Source organism: Coregonus lavaretus (genome assembly GCF_964263955.1).
Source record: "Coregonus lavaretus genome assembly, chromosome: 9".
In the NCBI taxonomy this organism is placed as follows: domain Eukaryota; kingdom Metazoa; phylum Chordata; class Actinopteri; order Salmoniformes; family Salmonidae; genus Coregonus; species Coregonus lavaretus.
Genome location: NC_139996.1, coordinates 5,783,842 through 5,808,161, shown reverse-complemented (window position 1 = coordinate 5,808,161; position 24,320 = coordinate 5,783,842). Strand labels below are relative to the sequence as shown.

The following is a 24,320-nucleotide window of genomic DNA, read 5'->3' as shown; positions in this document are numbered from 1 at the left end:
AGCCACTACACTACACAACCCAACACTAAACAATACATTAATTGCACTATAACGGTGACAAGCGGTGCCCACAAACTGTTTGGGCCTACATAAAGCATTCCCAACAGCAGAGCTTTCTTTTCAGCATCATGGGGTGAATCCTTACCACTGCTACACCTGGCTATCAGCGGAACCTTATCTGGCAGCGAAACAGTTCATTCAGCCTCATTTACTGCCTTTTTTTAAAAACATAGCTGATATGGCTGACTTGCTTAAACAAATGTGGTTTCTACTGACAATTGATATGTACAAACTATGGCATAAGGGGACGACGAGCGGATAAGAGGCAATCCGTAATTTCGATTAAGATATTAATGAGTGAGCTAAGACGGACGTAGTCGATATAACTATTTGTTCAGCACTTTTGAAATTTACAGCCACAGAATTCAGAACCTGGGCCGTTCTTACAGTGTTCTCCCTGTACACCAAGTCAGAACCATAGAATAAATAAAGGGGGGATATAAGCAGACAATGAAAGCTCTTACAATATTCGATGATTACATTTCTCTAAAACAGGCTATAGGCTCCATGTGCACCACCAAGTCAGAACAGTAGGCTAAGTTATGAGGGGGGAAGGGACCAAATTATTAGGGTGAGGGACATGGGCTACTAACAGCTTACTACACAACATACACTTAGTATTACTTTCTTAGCTACTGTATCTCCCTGGCATATTACATCATTTATGCAGCAGCATACAATATATTTTTGGACTCACCATTGTGCTGTGCTCACTTGAACACCTTGCCCACAGGAAGGTGGCGCAGCGGTCCTTCTTATGGGCAAATTTTGTCATGAGACTTTGCCGTTAAAGTCTGTCATTCTCTGGATTTATGGTGCTTTCAAGACAACTGGGAACTCTGAAAAAAACAAGGTTGAATCATGACGTCAGTTTTCTTCAGGTCGGAGCTCTAGAAAGAGGCCGGAGTTCCCGACTTGGAATTCCAAGTTGGATGACCGTTCAAAACGTATTTTCCCAGTCGGAGCTCGTTTTATTCCGAGTTCCTAGTTGTCTTGAACTCACTGAAGTCTGAGATTTCCCAGTTCCGAGTTTCCAGTTGTTTTGAACGTGGCAGAAGTCATGCTGGATTGACAGCATGGCCAATGTATTCCACATTTTCTGGCTTGGTTCCTCTCTAGGTTCCTCTCTAGGTTTCTTCCTGGGTTCCTGAATTTTTAGGGAGTTTTTCCTAGCCACTGTGCTTCTACATCTGCATTGCTTGCTCTTTGGGGTTTTAGGCTGGGTTTCTGTATAAGCACTTTGTGACAACTGCTGGTGTAAAAAGGGCTTTATAAATACATGTGATTGATTGATTGATTAGTTGCTTCCCTAATAAATAGCATAGCTATATGTTTGCAATGTGATTTGATTTTCTCAAAATAAGACGGGGCTTATGAAAAACCTACATATTACGGTAATGATACTGTAATGATACTGCGCTCACTTGTGCGTACCTCACATTACGGTACCTGCATACATCCGTCGGATTCTCCTCCCCACTGTTTGCAAACCAAGACAGCACAGCTCAAAAGCCGCCTTGCTGCTGTTCAAATACTATTGAAAGGAGAACTCTGGATTGTCTTCGCTTTCTACACTGTAAGTAGACACAAACTTCAGTTTATTCCGCTCAACATTTCTTTATGTTATTTTAATTTATCAATAACTCTTTTTAGTTGAAGAACAGTCGGTTTGCATAGTTGAATGTGATTTTTATTTGAATTATATGTTAAACTTCTTTGGACAAATAACCAATTTATTAAGTTGGTAGATTGATGGAAAATGAGTTAATTATGTAGCGTCTGTCGTCTGGTGGAATTTGTGTTTTGATGATAGAATTTCAAGAATCACGCATTGTTAAGTTCAACCGCGCAAAGCGCAAAGTGCCCATTTGACGCTTCTGATTATGATTATTCCTTGTTGTGACAGTCTCCACCAGTATTCCGGATAATAGCTCATATCCCGGTTAAGGTCTTATTCAGGATAAACTGATAAACACTTTTGATATTTCGCTCACAAGTATCCCTGTAGCTAGGAATAAACAGAATATTCCTAATTTGTCCAGGGAGAGCGGAACGATTTTTTGACAGGGGGTTGCGGGAAAAAAAAGCTACTTTTCTGCTTATAATTTCCGACATTAGGTAGGCTGTTAATCAACTTGTATACAATTAGATGCATGCAGCTTATCTTCTGTCATTACTTGACGCTTTAGAATAACATACTAAATAAAGCCCTTGCTTACCCGAATGTCATAAATCGATAGAATGAATGTATCATCAACTTTGACATCGGTAAAGTTCTCTTTTAATTTCTGCCTCTCTTGCGGAGCGGAAGACGATTACACTGGAAATCCATCTAGCACGTTGGGTGCGATGAAACAACAGAGCCCCATTCATTTTCAATGACGCGATGTAGGCGAGGGACAGTTGAGCAATGCGAGCATGGGCGAGGGAGTTGAACAGGGCAGGACTAAAGTTGGGGAAAACTGAAGTTTTGACTCATACTCCGCCACATCGCGTTTATATTGACCAATCGAAGCTCGCTATAGCTTCCAGACCCTACTGGATTGGCTGACAATGGCTGTTGATAGCTACCTTGCTAGCCCGAGGCAAGCATGGCGGAGGTATGTTCCGCTTGCATAGATCCTCTGTTAGGGGACAGGGGAGATTTTCCTTGCAAATCTTCGAAATGACGTCAGTTTAATAACTGGTTGTAAGGAAATGAAAAAGCTGTGAAAACGATTCCATATGTTTCTGCTAGTCTTTCAATTCGTCTTGGATGCATGTTTTATGTTATGTGGTTGAAAGTGAAATACTGTCAAACTTTTATGTTGTTGAAAAAATAGCATGTTTACACAACAATGTCCACTAGCGCACTTTTACATTTTCTGAAGATTAAATAAATACATCACATTTCTCCACTCCTGTTCCTCGAGACAAAATAAACATTTGGTCTGTAATTTTACTGCAAGAAACACTTACTTCTGCAGGAATAAATATTATAATAGGCTACATGTCAGGCCTACAGTCAGTGTCCTGACTTCAGTTAGTATTCAAACTATTACTCTTTCCAACTGAACTGCAAAGGTGACTCTATGCGAAACTGAGCATGGCATACTTTGCTGGTGAATTCTTTATTGAGGAAAAATCGACTTACTATGACTGAGATATATGGTTGTCCCACCTAGCTATCTTAAGATGAATGCACTAACTGTAAATCGTCTGGATAAAAGCGTCTGCTAAAGGACGAAAATGTAAAAACAACAGTAAACGGGATAAGATGTTTACATGCCACAGTATCCCTTCTAAAATCGGCATATATCCCAGGCATCTTATTCTGGATTCTCATAACCGGGATACAAGCTTATTTGGGTTATTGTAAACTGGATATGATGATTATATGTGTCACCTCAAACAGAATACTTGAGTATCCCGAATAATAACGGGATATTGGCATGCATGTAAACGTGGTCATTGTAACAGCTGTTGGCGCCACGGTATGAGTAAACTCTGCAGGTTAGTAATACGCCTCTGTGTAGCACTGCAAAAACTTGGAAAGTTTCCTTATGAGACAGAATTTTGAATAGAATTACCTTTGAATTTACTCTACCTGTTGTCATAATCCATTGGAAGACAGTGGATTACGCGGCGCAATTATCAGAAACTACGTATTGCAGCACCCAAAGAAAATAACCCCTTTACACAGGACAAACATACAGTTGAAGTCGGAAGTTTACATACACCTTAGCCAAATACATTTAAACTCAGTTTTTCACAATTCCTGACATTTAATCCTAGTAAAAATTCCCTGTTTTAGGTCAGTTAGGATCACCACTTTATTTTAAGAATGTGAAATGTCAGAATAATAGTAGAGAGAATTATTTATTTAAGCTTTTATTTATTTCATCACATTCCCAGTGGGTCAGAAGTTTACATGCACTCAATTAGTATTTGGTAGCATTGCCTTTAAATTGTTTAACTTGGGTCAAACGTTTCGGGTAGCCTTCCACAAGCGTCCCACAATAAGTTGGGTGAATTTTGGCCCATTCCTCCTGACAGAGCTGGTGTAACTGAGTCAGGTTTGTAGGCCTCCTTGCTCTCACACGCCTTTTCAGTTCTGCCCACAAATGTTCTATAGGATTGAGGTCAGGGCTTTGTGATGGCCACTCCAATACCTTGACTTTGTTGTCCTTAAGCCATTTTGCCACAACTTTGAAAGTATGCTTGGGGTCATTGTCCATTTGGAAGACCCATTTGCGAACAAGCTTTAACTTCCTGACTGATGTTTTGAGATGTTGCTTCAATATATCCACATCAGTTTCCTTCCTCATGATGCCATCTATTTTGTGAAGCGCACCAGTCCCTCCTGCAGCAAAGCACCCCCACAGCATGATGCTGCCACCTCCGTGCTTCACGGTTGGGAGGTGTTCTTCGGCTTATAATAAGCCATTTAGCAGACGCTTTTATCCAAAGCGACTTACAGTCATGTGTGCATACATTTTTACGTATGGGTGGTCCCGGGGATCGAACCCACTACCCTGGCGTTACAAGCGCCATGCTCTACCAATTGAGGCACCACCTTTTTCCTCCAAACATAACGATGGTCATAATGGCCAAACAGTTCTATTTTTGTTTCATCAGACCAGAGGATATTTCTCCAAAAAGTACGATCTTCATCCCAATGTGCAGTTGCAAACCGTAGTCTGGCTTTTTTATGGTGGTTTTGGAGCAGTGGCTTCTTCCTTGCTGAGCAGCCTTTCAGGTTATGTCGATATAGGACTCATTTTACTGTGGATATAGATACTTTAGAAAAACCAGTTTTAATGACTCCAACGTAAGTGTATGTAAACTTCCGACTTCAACTGTACGTACAAGGTACGCATTAAAGTATAGACTGATCGACTGATACCAACTCAATATAGTAGGAGGTATACTCTGCCAAAACTCATCGCCACTCAACTCCATTGAGATGTGAAGTACATATCGTGGCGTTGAGAATTTTCAGCTAAATGACTGAACTGCTACCTGCTAGAAGCATGTGTCCCGCATCCGAAGCTACATCCATAATCGGTAGACATGTCTGATTTAGAGAATCGCTGTTTGCATCACCGAGCAATGAACAAAAAGCTATTCAATCCAATTTTGAGATGCTACCCACCTCCCCAAATCAAAATCTAATATGAATGCCAATGTTTTGTTTTTGCTTTGCACGCACACCTGGGGTGTATTCATTACACCGATCCTGTTGCAAAACGTTTTTTTCTTTTGCAAAACCGTTTACTCCGAACGCTGTTGAGTTCCGTTCCGTTTTGATCTTTAACATTAGTTATAGTTCAGTCATGTCTCTCTTTTTTAAAAAATAAATAAGCGTCTGGAATAAGTTTTTAAGGAACCCCACGGACGTCACTCCGCTGTAGCACAAGTTTGGTGGCTTGTGCCGAACACTGCGTGGAGACCTGAAGCATACAATTAAAGTGAACTACAACTTCTGTTTTAAGAACTCAACAGCTTTTACGTCACCTTGAAGAGTGTTTTGGAGTAAACAGTTTCTGTTGCAAAACGTTTTACAACAGATGAAATATTTTTGCAACAATCGGCATAATGAATACATCCCTATATGGTTCACACCTGTCTGTTAGCTAATGAGTCCCGTAAAACAAGCAGGTGCTGCCCCAGATGGGAAGTCAAATGAACGCATGCAAAGATATAACAAAACATTGGCATCCATATTAGGTTATGTACTCCTGAGTGGCGCAGTGGTCTAAGGCACTGCATCGCAGTGCTAACTGTGCCACTAGAGATCCTGGTTCGTATCCAGGCTCTGTCGCCGCCGGCCGCGACCAGGAGACTCATGGGCGGCGCACAATTGGCCCAGCGTCGTCCAGGGTAGGGGAGGGAATGGCCGGCAGGGATGTAGCTCAGTTGATAGAGCATGGCGTTTGCAACGCCAGGGTTGTGGGTTCGATTCCCACTGGGGGCCAGTATAAAAAAAATGTATATATGTATTCACTAACTGTAAGTCGCTCTGGATAAGAGCGTCTGCTAAATGACTAAAATGTAAATGTAAATGTAAATTTGGGGAGGGGGTTAGCATCTAAACTGGATTTAATAGATTTTTGTTCTTTGCTCGGTGACGCAAACGGCTATTCTCCATTCAGAACCGTGAGGCTGAGAGAAAGTTTCCGTTTTTTTTAAAGCTAGTTTCCTGTAATTCTAAAAATACAATAATTCAAGGCTTATGACGTGTTCATATACTGTCGGGGGGCGCTGACCTCAATAAAACTCATGAATACAACCGTTTGTCATATTGTTTTGTTCTACTTGTAGTTCTGGTTGTCCTGAAAAAAAAAAAGGTAAAACCCTTCGTTGTGATGCTAAATATAAGGGCTGGACATGCAGATAAATGAAACGCCATTATTATTTATTTTTTGCTGGGGTCTTGGTACTGATAGGGTTAATGTGTTGCTGTGTTACAGTAGCCTAGCCTACAGCACATTTCTCTGCTTGTTGTTTTCTGTCATTCCTCTTCATGCTTCAACACGATCCGTCAATGTGTGAACTGCAGATGACCAACTATACTTAAAAGGAAAAAACCACCTTTTTCACAGATAAGGGAAATGTAATGCCTTTTTCAGTACAAAAATAAACATGGATTGCTTCTAAACCATTATAGGAAGAAGCTATTTTAAAGTGCTTTAAAAAGAGCTGGAACCACTTAAAAGAAAATAACCTTTCCCTTTTAACGAACTGAAGGATATAAAATGATGGAATGATTGAAAGACTGAAGGAAACCGTTTTTGAAGGATAGAGGGATAGGACTGCAGGATTGAGGGACTGGGGGCTAGGGGGATAGGACTGCAGGATAGAGGGACTGGGGGCTAGGGGGATAGGACTGCAGGATAGAGGGACTGGGGGCTAGGGGGATAGGACTGCAGGATAGAGGGACTGGGGGCTAGGGGGATAGGACTGCAGGATAGAGGGACTGGGGGCTAGGGGGATAGGACTGCAGGATAGAGGGACTGGGGGCTAGGGGGATAGGACTGCAGGATAGAGGGACTGGGGGCTAGGGGGATAGGACTGCAGGATAGAGGGACTGGGGGCTAGGGGGATAGGACTGCAGGATAGAGGGACTGGGGGCTAGGGGGATAGGACTGCAGGATAGAGGGACTGGGGGCTAGGGGGATAGGACTGCAGGATAGAGGGACTGGGGGCTAGGGGGATAGGACTGCAGGATAGAGGGACTGGGGGCTAGGGGGATAGGACTGCAGGATAGAGGGACAGAGGGCTAGAGGGCTAGAGGGCTAGAGGGCTAGAGGGCTAGAGGGCTAGAGGGCCAGAGGGCCAGAGGGCCAGAGGGCCAGAGGGCCAGAGGGCCAGAGGGCCAGAGGGCCAGAGGGCCAGAGGGCCAGAGGGCCAGAGGGCCAGAGGGCCAGAGGGCCAGAGGGCCAGAGGGCCAGAGGGCCAGAGGGCCAGAGGGCCAGAGGGATAGCGGGATAGCGGGATGGGACTGAGGGGTAGAGGGACTGCGGGATAGGAGGTTTGGGATAGAGGTTTGGCCAATAACAGTAGTGTTTCAGGGTCTTTCATGGCAGAATGGTATAAAATGTTCCTGCCATAATGTTATCAACACTCCTGCAGGAGGAGGAAGAGAATAGACAAAGGGACTGTGTGTGTGTGTGTGTCCCTGTATGCACTTGGATGTTTTCTGAGCTTGAAGTGAGGATTATTTTAAGGAAATCTGGATAGATACTATGCCTGGGAACGGGGGCCTCTTTCCTGTTCCTCCCTAAAATGTGTGTGAGCATGCAAAGATTACCCTCCTACTTCTTGAAGCAACCTTCTAGTTTTGAACTGCCTTGTAGAGGCCAGGCTTGGGACCATGCCAGTAGGAGCAGTAGGGTGTGTTTAGATGGACCTCCTCCTCTCTCTCTCCTTTTTATGTGAGCATTAGATCACTCCCTAGTCCCTACAGGCCTGTGGACACATAGCTACTGGTGTTTTGAGTACACATTGAACTGATATGTAGAGAGAGACCTGCCTTATGACTTGGCTCTGTAGAGATATATGTTGGCAATTCGTGTAGGGCAGGCTTATTGTACGTAGAGATGTTATTGGAACTATCGCTGCAGCATTTAATATAAAGATAAGGCCGTCTGGATACAGTAGATGCAATGCCTGACGAGAAGTTCTTGAAAGTGGAGTCTTTCTCTGTCCCTACCTACAGAGCCGGTGTGTGTGTGTGTGTGTGGTTTGTATAAAAGCTGAAGGGCTACATAAATGTCAGCTGACTGAACGCAGGGATTGTGTTGTGAGTCAAACAGTAACAGGAAAAATGACACCCTCCTTGACCTTTCTTCACCCATGACAACCGTTCGATCACTGTAAACACTCGACATGTAAACAAAGGCTAAGTCAAGGGGGCTGGTTCGTGGTTCCAGAGACATATTAAGACATTTCCCGAAAGGGACACAAATCATTTTAATATAAGCCAATTCTTGGACTAGTAAAGCACTTTCAACTGAGAATCTCAGAATTTACTTGTAGTCCAGGACTAGGCTGAATCTGCGTCTGGAAAACAGGCCTGATGTTTTTCATGATTGGTGGATGTTGGAGCCAATCACATCCCAGCTTCTACATCAGGGGTGTCAAACTCATTCCACGGAGGACCAAGTGTCTGCAGGTTTTTGGTTTTTCCTTTCAATTAAGATCTAGACAACCAGGTGAGGGGAGTTCCTTACTAATTAGTGACCTTAATTCCTCAATCAAGTACAAGGGTAGAGCGAAAACCCGTAGACACTCGACCCTCCGTAGAATGAGTTTGACACGTGTTCTACATGCTCTTTCCATGACATAGACTGACCAGGTGAATCCAGGTGAAAGCTATGATCCCTTATTGATGTCACCTGTTAAATCCACTTCAATCAGCGTAGATGACGGGGAGGAGACAGGTTAAAGAAGGATTTTTTTTTTTAGCTTTGAGACAATTGAGACATGGATTGTGTATGTGTGCCATTTCAAATTGCAGTATCTAATCACAATACATTGAGAATCTCATATACATATCGTATCGGCACCTAAATATCGTGATCATATCCTAACGTGAGGTCCCTGGCAATTTACAGCCCTAGCTACGTAACTGTACTATTTTTCATTTCTAATTAACCTACCACCAAGAGTGTAAATCGGCCTTCCGGGTCAGGAATGAATCATAAGGATTGTCAATATGGATTATCATACATCTTGTTAAAGAAATATGCGGTGAGACTATTTTGTGTAGACCCCGCGAACGTAATTTTTTTTCCCTTTCTCGGCTCCCATGGAGCTTTATTGATTCATCATTGAGATCGTTGATATGATGATGTAGGTGAGGAGTTGGTGGGCTATAAAATAACAGGTTGTCTTTGGGGGCCTTCGCCAGAATGAGGACAACCCTGTGGGCAACCTTCCTAACGCCGCCTACCCACTAGCCTCTGCGTGGAAAAAAAGTACTCTTAGCAGTGGATCGCTCGTGCGTCGATGAAAAGACAGCAGCTAGCTGCGAGAACTAATGTGAATTGCAGGTCACGTTGATCATCGACACTTCGAACGCACCTTGCGGACCCAGGTTCTTCCTGGGGCTACGCCTGTCTGAGGGTCGCTTTGCCATCAATCGGAATCCCCGGTTTTCCGTGGCTGGGGGCAGTCGCAGGCAGCCTCCGTGCGGCCTTCGTCCCCCTAAGTGCAGACCAGGACGGCTCGGTGGGCGGGAGATGGGCTCTGATGGTTCTTATAAGCATCTTTTTGAAGATGGTCTTTTCATTAGCTGTCCGTTAGCTGTTTTAAAAGGGATACTGCGAGATTCTTTCTACTTACAGAGTCCGATGAACTCGTGGATACCATTTTAATGTCTCTGCGTGCAGTATGAAGGAAGTTGGGTAGGTTCACGAGCCAATGCTAACTAGCGTTAGCGCAATGACTGGAAGTCTACGGGTACGGTAGCATACGTGAAATGCTTACTTACAAGCCCTTAACCAACAATGCAGTTTTAAGAAAATAGAGGAAAGAAAATAAATGCACAAGAATGCTACTACGCTACGTGAGAATGCTATTCATTGACTACAGCTCAGCGTTCAACACCATAGTGCCCTCAAAGCTCATCACTAAGCTAAGGATCCTGGGACTAAACACCTCCCTCTGCAACTGGATCCTGGACTTCCTGACGGGCCGCCCCCAGGTGGTAAGGGTAGGTAACAACACATCTGCCACCCTGATCCTCAACACGGGGGCCCCTCAGGAGTGCGTGCTCAGTCCCCTCCTGTACTCCCTGTTCACCCATGACTGCATGGCCAGGCACGACTCCAACACCATCATTAAGTTTGCCGACGACACAACAGTGGTAGGCCTGATCAACGACAACGATGAGACAGCCTATAGGGAGGAGGTCAGAGACCTGGCCGTGTGGTGCCAGGATAACAACCTCTCCCTCAACGTGACCAAGACAAAGGAGATGATTGTGGACTACAGGAAAAAAAAGAGGACTGAGCACGTCCCCATTCTCATCGACGGGGCTGTAGTGGAACAGGTTGAGAGCTTCAAGTTCCTTGGTGTCCACATCACCAACGAACTATCATGGTCCAAACACACCAAGACAGTCGCGAAGAGGGCACGACAAAGCCTATTCCCCCTCAGGAGACTGAAAAGATTTGGCATGGGTCCTCAGATCCTCAAAAAATTATACAGCTGCACCATCGAGAGCATCCTGACTGGTTGCATCACCGCCTGGTATGGCAACTGCTTGGCCTCTGACCGCAAGGCACTACAGAGGGTAGTGCGTACATCACTGGGGCCAAGCTTCCTGCCATCCAGGACCTCTATACCAGGCGGTGTCAGAGGAAGGCCCTCAAAATTGTAAAAGACTCCAGCCACCCTAGTCATAGACTGTTCTCTCTGCTACCGCACGGTAAGCAGTACCGGAGTGCCAAGTCTAGGTCCAAAAGACTTCTCAACAGCTTCTACCCCCAAGCCATAAGACTCCTGAATAGCTAATCATGGCTACCCGGACTGTTTGCACTGCCCCCCCACCCCATCTTTTTACGCTGCTGCTACTCTGTTAATTATTTATTCATAGTCACTTTAACTCTACCCACATGTACATATTACTTCAACTACCTCAACTAGCCGGTGCCCCTGCACATTGACTCTGCACCGGTACCCCCCTGTATATATAGCCTCCCTACTGTTATTTTATTTTACTTCTGCTCTTTTTTTCTCAACACTTTTTTGTTGTTGTTTTATTCTACTTTTTGATTAAAAATAAATGCACTGTTGGTTAAGGGCTGTAAGTAAGCATTTCACTGTAATGTCTGCACCTGTTGTATTCGGCGCATGTGGCCAATAAAATTTGATTTGATTTGACAATAAGTAATGATAACTTGGCTATATATACGGGGTACCAGTACCGAGTCGATGTGCAGGGGTACGAGGTAATTGAGGTAGATATGTAAATTATATGCATTGATTTGAAGCTCAATGTTAAATATAATTCTCCCATCATATCTTAGCCAACATGACACCAATGTCGATGAGCATTTGGAAATCAACTTGATTAGAGGTACACAACACACTCTCGTCATGATTTGTCCGTCCGTTACCGAGAACCACTATAGCGGATTTTTTGACAGGGTCGTTGGCATTAGGGTTCTTTTAGACAATTATTTTTGCCCAAACCTGGCTCAAATTCTAGACGTCAGATTAAAACAAGGCTACAGAGTCCACAAGGGGACAGTTAGACTTGGATCCATTTGGGTTGAATACATTTGTAGGTGCAACTGTTTTTATTACATTTGATAATTTATCGCTCTCACATGCACATTTCCGTCCATTAAGAACCAACGATGTCCTGCCTTTTTTATTGTAGCATTTCTGACAATGTTAACATCTTTTCAGCCGAATCTGAGTTCTAAAACCGGTTCTCATTTTGAACCATTTCATGTGTCTGAAGGTACAAACTCTGCCTTCCTGGAGGGCCCGGAGAGCAAATCAAGTGCACTGTATGCCTACCGCTGGCCAATCGGAAGAAGAGACTTGCTTGGGCCAAGAAACATGAGCAATGGACATTAGACTAGTGGAAATCTGTCCTTTTTGGTCTGTTGAGTCCAAATTTGAGATTTTTGGTTCCAACCGCCATGTCTTTGTGAGACGCAGAATAGGTGAACGGATGATATCCGCATGTGTGGTTTCCACCGTGAAGAATGGAGGAGGTGGTGTGGGGGTGCGTTGCTGGTGACACCGTCTGTGATTTATTTAGAATTCAAGGCACACTTAACCAGCATGGCTACCACAGCATACTGCAGCGATACGCCATCCCATCTGGTTTGGGCTTAGTGGGACTTAGTGACCAAGGAGTGATGGAGTGCTGCATCAGATGACCTGGCCTCCACAATCTCCTGACCTCAACCAAATTTGAGATGGTTTGGGATGAGTCGGACCACAGAGTGAAGGAAAAGCAGCCAACAAGTGCGACGAACCGGGATTCGTCGGACCAGGCAATGTTTCTCCACTCCTCAATTGTCCGGTGTTGGTGATCGCGTGCCCACTGGAGCCATTTCTTGTTTTTAGCTGGTGTGTGAAACCCGGTATGGTCGTCTGCTGCAATAGCCCATCCGTGACATGGACTGACGAGTTGTGCATTCTGAGATGCCGTTCTGCACACCACTGTTGTACTGCACTGTTATTTGCCTGTGTGTGGCTCGCTTGTTAGCATGGTTCTTGCCGTTCTCCTTTGACCTCGCTCATCAACGAGCTGCCACTGACTGGATGTTTTTTGTTTGTCACACCATTCTCGGTAAACCCTAGACACTGTCGTGTGCGAAAAGCCCAGGAGGCAAAGATGGTTGCAATTAGGGCTGTTAAGGTGGTTGTATTACCCCAACACTAGCAGTCCCGAGTCATGGCGGCAGTCAAATTCCACGTGCCCGTTGAGTCACGGTTACTAGGCATCTCCAAAACCGTGAGAGGTTAGCATGTCTTGGGGGTATGATATTTCTGTCTAACTTTCTCACTCATCATTATTCACGATTTCATTCAGGACTATCCGTAATCATGGTATTATCCACATTAATGTAGAAGTATTAAACATTCTATTCTTATTTACAATAAAAGTGACTCCAAAATGACACATTATTTACCATTCATTTCTGTTGGGCACAAAATAATCTGAAAGACAACCAAAACAAACCACAAATGCATCCAACAAGTTTGTAGAGTCACAAGCTTGGTGTAATCATTGCGTGCTAGGAATTTGGGACCAAATGCTAAACTTTTGACTACTTTAATACACAAGTGAATTTGTCCCAATACTTTTGGTCCTCTACAATGGGGGACTATATACAAAATTGTATGTAATTTCTAAACGGTTCACCCGATTATGGAGACAGTCTGCACTCTAACCTCCATATTCATTGTATATTTTCAAATCCAAAATTTCACTGTCCCAATTATTATGGAGGGCACTGTATATACATTTTTGCGCATAAAAGCGTTTCCACCGCCATTTCTCGCATAATTCATTTTCCGACACACAAAGATCCCACCTTGTCTGAAGTGTTTTTTTTTTTTTCGAAATTTGGAAAGTTTACGACAAATTTAGCTGTTTCCATCATGCCTGTCGTGACTTTTTTTTTTTTTTTTTTTTTTTTTTATCCGACATGTACTCGCATAAAAAGGTTGGATGGAAACTAGTTTTGTAGGTTTTTCCTGCAGTAAAATGACTTAGTGGCGCCATGGGGTGGAATGTTATTAATATTTGTCATAATTTCATAACTAATAAACACGATAGAAACACAGTATTTTCAGTTTTTTTTTTTTTAATGTCAAACGATTTTGTTATATTTCAGTCTTCTGTGAGGTGTGTGTGTGTATATAAAGTATAATACTGGGATGCAAACTCCAAAAATGGAATACATCTTTAAGCCCATAACCGTGTGTATACTTTTGTTTTCAAAGTAGATTTGTTTTAAGACTACCAAGAAACTCTGGGTGACCCTGATTTTAGCCCACTGCAGTAAAAGGTTAATGTCGCATGCATCATGTAGCGTAGTCCATAGGCCTGTATGTTGATTTAAGGTTTGTATCACAACTAACTAATAACTTGTAGCCTACAGTATAGACCTAGTACCCTTGGAATAGGGTTGGAGTCCCCATAGCCTCCAGCGCTTAGTGAAACGTGTTCTTATAAAGCCCCGTCATTGTGCAATTGCATGTGAAAACAGAGTTTTGACTGGCCACTATTTAAAAGAGGATCCCAGTTTTCTCATGCTGCTATATTTATTGCTAAATTCTTAAAATTAATCTCATTAATCCGCTTTACAACCGGTGTAACCGGCTACGGATGATTAAAAAATAATAATAATCTTAAATCTAAAATAATTCCACATATATTACTAGGCTATATGTAAAGACCAAATTATATTGAAAATTTAATTGAGAATAGTCTGATGGGGTGAGAATATTATCAAGTGATTTGTCAAATTGTGAATGAGAGACTGATGAAGTGTGTGCAGCCTGCGCAAGAAACTGAGCAGAGCGAATGCCCTTCATGTGACCTTTTTCAAATCATTAGTCGTATCATGCAGCCTTAAAATGTATTAGAAATTGTTATGAGTTTCTCGGGTATCAAGTAATTCATGATGCAAGAAGATATTTAACACTTAGCTGGGGAGTTCATTTTAATATTTAATAGTTAATAATAGTAATAATAATAATAGGTACCATGGTTCGCTATAACAGAAGGACAGGGCTCTGCCTCTTGCCATTACCGAACTACTGAACAATAATAATAATAATAATATGCCATTTAGCAGACGCTTTTATCCAAAGCGACTTACAGTCATGCGTGCATACATTTTTGTGTATGGGTGGTCCCGGGGTTCGAACCCACTACCATGGCGTTACAAGCGCCGTGCTCTACCAGCTGAGCTACAGAGGACCATCTCACTTATATACCCTCTGTTACAAGCCACTTATCTACTAACTCTAACCTGGTTCCCACAACACTATGAAAACCTCCATAACAGAAATCAAAACATAAATTGCATAAATCTCTAAATTAAGCATATAGGAGGACCTGTTTCAAATGATCACTTTGTTAACCGCTCAACACAGAATAGCCGCATGTGCGCACTCCCTCGGGAATCGTTTAGGAAAAATATCCTTTATTTTATTCAGCTATGTTCAGTTGTATTCTTCTTTATAAAATAATGCCACGGGAATTATAAGCAAATCTTGTCTGTTAAATGAACTAGTGTTAGCCCACAGGCCTTGATCTGGTTATGCCATATGGCTAACATAAGGACGACTCAGAATGTTCTTCTGAAATAGGCTGCCTTTTCTAAATATCATAATGTTTCTTTAGACCTGACTAAAATAAGTCATATATTTATTGTGCTGGTGTAGGCAATTTTTAATTGATTTATTAGACTTTTTTAAATGTAGATGTTCCAAAGGTCCGCACCAGGGGCTTGTAGGCTATGCTAGGAAGACGCTAAACATGTTTTATGTTAATTGACGGTCCGTTACCATGAGACCGGCAGTTAATATTTGCATAACAGTTACCGGCTGACACAATTTTCATGAGCCACAGCCCTAGTTGCAATGACATCAATACTGGTTGTAATCTGGTGGTAATGGTGTATATTCAACTGTAGAATGTGTCACATAGGGGAGCTTTAGACAATATGATACAGTAGCCTTCTGGTTGTCTAGCTACAGAAGAGATATGACCTTACATAAGCCCGTGTCTTCTATATGGTGCATAGGCCATTTGACAAATGTCCTCCATCTCACATTGCTGGTGCAAATATTTAAAGGGGCATTTTCGGACTTCTAAATGAATGATATGTAGCCCTTTTTGATTCTTGAAGAATATGACTTATAAATGCCTCATGAGCTGAGTTCAACTGTCGTTCCCCATCAGAACCCAAAATGTAAGCCTGTTTTACTCCAATGTTTGTTTACATTTACTTTGTTTACAAACACTGTATAGCCTCATAACCTGGTTAAAACGATCATTTTTATATCATGGATGGTCAGTCCTCGCATCCATAGCTCGGTCTATGAATTTGATTGTGGTTACATTTCTCCAGCCCCATCCCTCTGCTTTTTACCGATACAGGGAGGATGCTTTATTGTTTCAACTACTGATTGCCGCTTTCAAGCCTTAGCGACCTGTGAGGACCAGTCATTGTCAAGGGCAGCCTGAAGGTGGAATGTTCTTGGAATGGGAACCAGCCAATGAGACGCTTGTCAACATGATTATCATCATAATGTTGTAGATTCAAATAGGGTCTGTCAGCGAGAACCACATGAATAATATATTGCTCAGGGGACTGAGACATTTTCTGCACTAGTGAGTTTGATTAATGGTTGGATATAGAAGATAAGCCTATCTCAGTGGTAGGTGGTTGTGTTTGCGGTGTTTGCCCTTAGTTTAGCTTAGTGGGGTCCGTTGATGGTATAGAGATGTTTTTATATTCATGTGAATGGCTGGGTGTAGAGTAGATGGAAGCATCTGAAAGTGCAGCATTTAGCTTAGTGGGGTCCGTTGATGGTATAGAGATGTTTTTATGTTCATGTAAATGGCTGGGTGTAGAGTAGATGGAAGCATCTGGAAGTGCAGCATTTAGCTTAGTGGGGTCTGTTGATGGTATAGAGTTGCAGAGATGTTTTTATGTTCATGTAAATGGCTGGGTGTAGAGTAGATGGAAGCATCTGGAAGTGCAGCATTTAGCTTAGTGGGGTCTGTTGATGGTATAGAGTTGCAGAGATGTTTTTATGTTCATGTGAATGGCTGGGTGTAGAGTAGATGGAAGCATCTGGAAGTGCAGCATGCAGTAGTAGCCTATGGTTGCCATTCATTTGGTCTCTCCATAGTGTTGGCTTCATTTCAAAGTGACTTAAATGCACAGTCAATGCATCTATTTTTCGTTTGTAACCCCTGTGGAAATTGAACCCGTAATCTTTGTGTTCTAGCACCACGCTCTTATAAACCAAGCCACACAGGACGACTGGTTGAGATTTAGTGGTTGGCATCTCTCACTATTTTAAAATGCACAGTGGAGAGGAAGTATAGTACTGCAGCTGTGGCAGATGATTTTGAGATTCAGATGATCGGCCTCTGTCTAGGGTTGGCTATGATGGGCTACTGATACAGTGCAGGGAGCGACTCAGCCCTGTGACCTCAGCCATCCCAGAGGCACACAGATGGATGCGCATGTGTATACTGCATTCAAATGTATTCAGACACCTTTCCTTTTTCCATTTTGTTACATTACAGCCTTATTAACAGTGGATTAAATAAATAAAAACTCCTCATCACTCTACACACAATACCCCATAATAACAAAATGAAAACAGGTTTTATAAATGTTTGCAAATTTTATATATAAAAAGTATTTACATTAAGGATTCAGACCCTTTGCTATGAGACTCAAAATTGAGCTCAGGTGCATCCTGTCTCCATTGATCATTCTTGAGATGTTTCTACAACTTGATTGGTGTCCACCTGTGGTAAATTTCAATTGATTGGACATGATTTGGAAAGGCACACACTTGTCTAAGGTCCCACAGTTGACAGTGCATGTCAGAGCAAAAACCAAGCCATGAGGTCGAAGGAATTGTCCGTAGAGCTCCGAGACAGGATTGTGTCGAGGCACAGATCTGGGGAAGGGTACCAAAAACATTTAAGCAGCATTGAAGGTCCCCAAGAACACAGTGGCCTCCATCATTCTTAAATGGAAGAAGTTTGGAACCACCAAGACCGTTCCTAGAGCTGGCTGCCCGGCCAAACTGAGTAATCGGGGGAGAAGGGCCTTGATCAGGGAGGTGACCAATAACCCGATGGTCACTCTGACAGAGCTCCAGAGTTCCTCTGTGGAGATGGGAGAACCTTCCAGAAGGACAACCATCTCTGCAGCACTCCACCAATCAGGCCTTTATGGTAGAGTGGCCAGGCAGAAGCCACTCTTCAGTAAAAGGCACATGACAGCCCGCTTGAAGTTTGCCAAAAGGCACCGAAGGACTCTCAGACCATGTGAAACAAGATTCTCTCGTCTGATAAAACCAAGATTGAACTCTTTGGCCTGAATGCCAAGTGTCACGTCTGGAGGAAACCAGGCACCATCCCTACGGTGAAGCATGGTGGTGGCAGCATCATGCTGTGGGGATGTTTTTCAGCGGCAGGGACTGGGAGACCAGTCAGGATAGAGGGAAAGATGAACGGAGCAAAGTACAACGAGATCCTTGATGACAACCTGCTCAGGACCTCAGACTGGGGAGAAGGTTCACCTTCCAATAGGACAACGACCCTAAGCACACAGCCAAGACAACGCAGGAGTGGCTTCGGGACAAGTCTCTGAATGTCCTTGAGTGGCCCAGCCAGATCCCGGATTTGAACCCGATCGAACATCTCTGTAGAGACATGAAAAATAGCTGTGCAGCGACACTCCCCATCCAACCTCAGAGCTTGAGAGGATCTGCAGGGAAGAATGGGAGAAAATTCCCAAATATAGTGGCTTGCAAAAGTATTCATCCCCCTTGGCATTTTTCCTATTTTGTTGCCTTACAAACTGGAATTAAAATGGATTTTTTGGGGCTTTGTATCATTTGATTTACACAACATGCCTACCACTTTGAAGATGCAAAATATATTTTCTTGTGAAACAAACAAATAAGACAAAAAAAACAACTTGAGTGTGCATAACTATTCACACCCCCCCAAAGTCTATATACTTTGTAGAGCCACCTTTTGCAGCAATTACAGCTGCAAGTCTCTAGGGTTATGTCTCTATAAGCTTGGCACATCTAGCCAGGTGCTTCAACAAAGTACTGTGTGTGTGTGTGTGTGTGTGTGTGTGTGTGTGTGTGTGTGTGTGTGTGTGTATATACACAAACATACATGCATACATACACACACACACTATGTATGTATAAACATACATACATGGGGGATTAGAAGTGATGCAGACAATTACATTGATGGAAGTTACAATCTATCTGCAATATTAAAGCTGATCTACCCCCTAAAAAAACAAAGTACTGAGTAAAGGGTCTGAATACTTATGTAAATGTTATATCCGTTTTTTATTTTTAATACATTTGCCAACATTTCTAAACCTGTTTTTTGCTTTGTCATTATGGGGTATTGTGTGTAGATTGAGGGGGGGAAAAAACTATTTAATCCAATTTAGAATAAGGCTGTAACAAAATGTGGAAACCAAGGCACTACTATTTAATCCAATTTAGAATAAGGCTGTAACAAAATGTGGCAACCAAGGCACTACATTTTATACTGAAGTTTGGGGAAAAAAACTCCATCTTGTACGCAACAAGGCACTAAAGTAATACTGCAACAAAAAAAAAACACCAACACTTTTTGCCTAAATGCAAGGCCCTACGTTTGGGGCAAATCCAACACAACACATCACTGAGTAACTGCCTGGTGGTGGCTGCATCAGATAAAAATAAATGGGATGGAGCTAAGCACAGGCAAAATCCTAGAGGGAAAACCTGCTTCAGTCTGCTTTACACCAGACACTGGGAGAGGAATTCACCTTTCAGACAATAACCTACAACACCAGGCCACATCTACACTGGAGGTTCTTACCAAGAAGACAATGAATTTTCCGGAGTGGCCAAGTTAGTTTTGACTTAAATCTGCATGACAATCTATGCAAGGTTTGATATATTGATAAGAATAATGGGCAAATATTGCACAATTCAGGTATTCAAAGCTCTTAGAGACCTACCCAAGAAGACTCACAGCTGTAATCGATGCCAAATGTGTTTCTAACATGTATTGACTCAGGGAGGTGAATACTTAATCAACGACTATATTTTAGTTATTTAATTTTGTATTTATCTTTAGAAAAATTTAGCGTTTTTCTTCCACTTTGACATTCCACTATTTGACATTAATCCCACTTTGTAACAATACAATTTTGAAGAAATCCAAGGGGTCTGAATACTTTTGCAAGGCATTGTATAGGATCGGGTGCAGCGCAAACATCAAATTGTAGGGAGGGAGGATTGCCATAATACTGTAAATATGCGGCTTCAAAAATTATTTAGTGATCAAGAATATTAACTGTTTTACTTTGCAACCTCACCAGCAATGGGGCATCAAGCAACAATTACTAGCATAGGTCTAATGGTATTTTGGTACGTCATAATTGCTTGAAATTGATAATTTACTTAACGCTTGCATTTGGAATGTGTTGTTAAAATTTAATTATTACATCATCAAAACATGTTGTAGACAGAATAATGAAAAGGGTTGGCTAGTAGCCTCAATAGCCACATTGAGTGGGCAGGGCAATTCCGTCACAATGTTCCAGGTGTAGGCTGAAAGCAGACAGAAATGTCAGTGTCGCATACACACACACCGTGTGACTGGCTGAAATGTCAGGCTTTGTTGTCAGTAATCTCTCAGGTTATTTCTGTCATGTTGTGTGTGTGTGGTAGTGTTGTTTTTGTAGTCTTGTGATAGCCTTAGTTTCTCTTCCCTGACACATTGTGGACCTCTGTAGCTCAATTGGTAGAGCATGGCGCTTGTAACGCCAGGGTAGTGGGTTCGATCCCCGGGACCACCCATACGTAAAAATGTATGCACACGTGACTGTAAGTCGCTTTGGATAAAAGCGTCTGCTAAATGGCATATTATATTATTATTATATATTACATTCCCAGCTGTTGGCTTTATTTGACTTGAGGAATGAAACCTTTTTTAAACTTGAAGATTTTAACTCTTGTATCTCCAACAGGATTCAGAAGTCAATCTAGTCAGTCAAAAACAGCATTTTTACTTGGCGCTTCATGAATGCTTGTCATTCACATGACCACCAAAACAATGTTGCCTCACAAAAATGTGCAGAGCTGGAATTTGTGACATTCCAGAAGCTGTCAGACACGTGTGTGTGTGTGTGTGTGTGTGTGTGTGTGTGTTTAAATGGAGCATCTTAGTTACTTTAGGTCAACCTGTCAGTATTTGTTGTTTTTCACAGTGTGTGGACAATCACTGTCTAACACTGCCTAACTCCACTACAGGTGAGTTCTGCAGGGGCCACCACGGCAGGATATCTGGCCAGAGAAGAGCATTGCAGGCTGGGTTAGGAGCTAGGCCGTGGACCCAACTCCCAGACCCTCCAGATTCCTATACATTTTTGAGTAAGTCTCAGCTCTCTCTTTCTTAGGGTTAGTTTTCTTTTAGTTCTACTCTAGCCTCGGTATCATGTACTGTGCGGTATCAATAGTTGAGATTCAGTGGCTGGAACATTTCTATCAGTAAGTCACTATTTTTTTTCCCGATTCTAATCTAGCCAGTACAATCTGTCACTAAGTCACTGCTCTCTCTCTTTTTTTTAGTTCTCTTTTGTTCTTCACTATATTAGCCAGGATTCTACAGTACAGTTCAGCAGCAGCATGTGGAGTTACTCAATAATGATTTTATTGACAAGCTCATTGAAATGAGCATTGGCCAGTTCTGGTGGGCCTTGAGGCTGATTCGCTGCTAAGGGAGCGGGAGTGTGTGAAGGGAGCGGGAGCTGATGTTCACAGTAGTAGTGTGTGTGTGTGTGTGTGTGTGTGTGTGCGCGCTGCACATGTAACACTATTTTGTGACTTAGTTGGTGTCACATTTCCCGTCACCACTTGGACAAAAGCTCTCTTTCAGGTCTCTGTCACCAGGGCTTTACTGTACGTCAGACACTAGATTGATTTGGGTCTTACGTCTGAGGGCTCATTGTTGACCCATAATGGCATGTTGTTGATCGACCTCCCAGTGACCTGTTAGCGTGCGTGTGTGTGTGTGTGTGTGTGTTTGTGTGTGTGTGTGTGTGTGTGTGTTATTACACACAGGCAGGAGGATGACAGAGGACAGCCTGGAAGGATGGCTTGTCGGTCCCTCTCTCTTTTTATACATTAAGACATTGACAAGGGGAAAGTTTTGCGAACGTCTCACAACGCAACTGTTTTCTACTCTAATCAGCTGTTGTAATTTCCCTTTTCGTCAATACGCGTCTCTCTCCAGCGGAGAGCTGCCACAGCCCCTGTTCCGTTCCTTTATCCCTATTTCATCACGATGTTGATGGGTCTGACCACAGACTGGTGAACGGACCATTTACGTCAGGGGTTCCCCAAAAAATGTTGTCGGTCAATTCAATTCAGTTGTTATGTTTTATCATAGAACTAGTGATAAAAAAAATAAAATAAAAATAGATTGGTTTCATGATATTGTAATGTAAATCAGTGAGAAGATGGCCACTATTGTAACAGTATGTTTCAATATTCCCGGAATACACACCCACAGGACTAAGACCCCTAGACCTAGTGGTAGTAAAAACCTATAGGACCCCTAGACCTGGTGGTGGTGGTAGAAACCAATAGGACCCCTAGACCTGGTGGTAAACTCTACTCCCCTTCTACAGGTTAATGTGTTTTCCCTTGTTGTCGTGTCATGTTGGAAGCACACCGTGTCACATTTAATCTTGGTTGCTGGTGTTTTGTGATGCGAATTAAGTTTCACGTTTAACATTTTGTAATGTTTTCTGCCTGAAAGTGTTTTTGTCTCCTGGAGGGTTTCTGGAGCAATTGAGGATAATGAGCTACATTCCTCCTGTGCGTCAACGCACACACACACACCACACGCAGGCAGGAACGCACACACAATAATAATGACTAGATTCCTCCTGTGTGTTTTGCGTGCCCCACCTCCTGTTTTAATGTTAATGCTGGAGATAGCAAGCTCAGGGGAGAGGCTGAACAACACCAACATATCATCATGGTCCACCTCCATTGTGCCAGGTTCAATCTCTTCTCTTTCATCCCCTGGTTCTTTCAGGAATTAATCATTTTTCACCGACAGATAAGAGGTTGGAGACTAGTGTCAAACAGTGCTAATGTCCAGTCCAACCCCCCCCACCCCCCTCAAGGACGAGAACTATAACGATAACTATGATGATAAATTATACAGAACTATAGAAAATGTTAGCGAGCATCCACACTAGAGCAAAGTGTATCGTTTATAGTTCTACAGTAGCCTAAGCCTGTCAATCAACTGATCAACACATCCTGCAAGCAGTAGACCTATTACTAAGGTGGTAACACAGAGCTTTCAGTACTTTCGGGGTGTGTTCATTGTCATGGTATTTTTTTTTCTTCTAATGGTCGTCAATTCGCTTGATAGTTAGCGACACCGTGTGCTAGCTAACTAGCTAGCTTGATAGTTAGCGACACCGGGTGCTGGTTAGCGACGCTGTGTGCTAGCTAACTAGCTAGCTTGATAGTTAGCGACACCGGGTGCTGGTTAGCGACGCTGTGTGCTAGCTAACTAGCTAGCTTGATAGTTAGCGACACCGGGTGCTGGTTAGCGACGCTGTGTGCTAGCCAGCTTGCTAGCTACTAGCACATGGTGTCGCCCACTCCCTCCTGCCTGATGTGTACCAGAGTCCTCCTTAGGACTAGCTGGCTAAGCTAGCATTATTTTTTTTTCATTTTAGTCATTTTAGCAGACGCTCTTATCCAGAGCGACTTAGTGAGTGCATACATTATTTGATTTTATCATACTGGCCCGCCGTGGGAATCGAACCCACAACCCTGGCATTGCAAACGCCATGCTATACCAACTGAGCTACATCCCTGCCGGCCATTCCCTCCCCTACCCTGGACGACACTGGGCCAGTTGTGCGCCGCCCCATGGGTCTCCCGGTCGCGGCCGGCTACGACAGAGCCTGGAAGACTGAAACAGGTTTCCCTCAAGAATTTCCCTGTATTTAGCGCCATCCATCATTCCTTCAATTCTGACCAGTTTCCCAGTCACTGCTGGTGAAAAACATGCCCACAGCATGATGCTGCCACCACCATGCTTCACTGTGGGGATGGTGTTCTCGGGGTGATGAGAGGTGTTGGGTTTGCGCCAGACATAGCGTTTTTCTTGATGGCCAAAAAGCTCAATCTTAGTCTCATCTGACCAGAGTACCTTCTTCCATATGTTTGGGGAGTCTCCCACATGCCTTTTGGCGAACACCAAATGTGTTTGCTTACTTTTTTCTTTAAGCAATGGCTTTTTTCTGGCCAGTCTTCCATAAAGCCCAGCTCTGTGGAGTGTACGGCTTAAAGTGGTCCTACAGACAGATACTCCAATCTCCGCTGTGGAGCTTTGCAGCTCCTTCAGGGTCATCTTTGATATTTTTGTTGCCTCTCTGATTAATGCCTTCCTTGCCTGGTCTGTGAGTTTTGGTGGGCGGCCCTCTCTT

At 43.1% G+C, this 24,320-nt stretch overlaps 1 protein-coding gene across 2 annotated transcripts in view; it reads left to right on the top strand.

Moving 5' to 3' along the window:
* Nucleotides 1–1,529: 1,529 nt before the first annotated feature.
* LOC311134656 (tumor protein p53-inducible protein 11-like) overlaps nucleotides 1,530–24,320 on the top strand; it is an 88,141-nt gene continuing 65,350 nt past the window's right edge. The window contains exons 1-2 of one of the 2 annotated variants that reach the window (XM_084168401.1): nucleotides 1,530–1,636; nucleotides 21,115–21,234. The gene's annotated coding sequence lies outside the window, so the exon portion shown is untranslated. The remainder of the gene's footprint in view (nucleotides 1,637–21,114; nucleotides 21,235–24,320) is intronic. The other variant, XM_084168402.1, reaches the window with a different exon arrangement.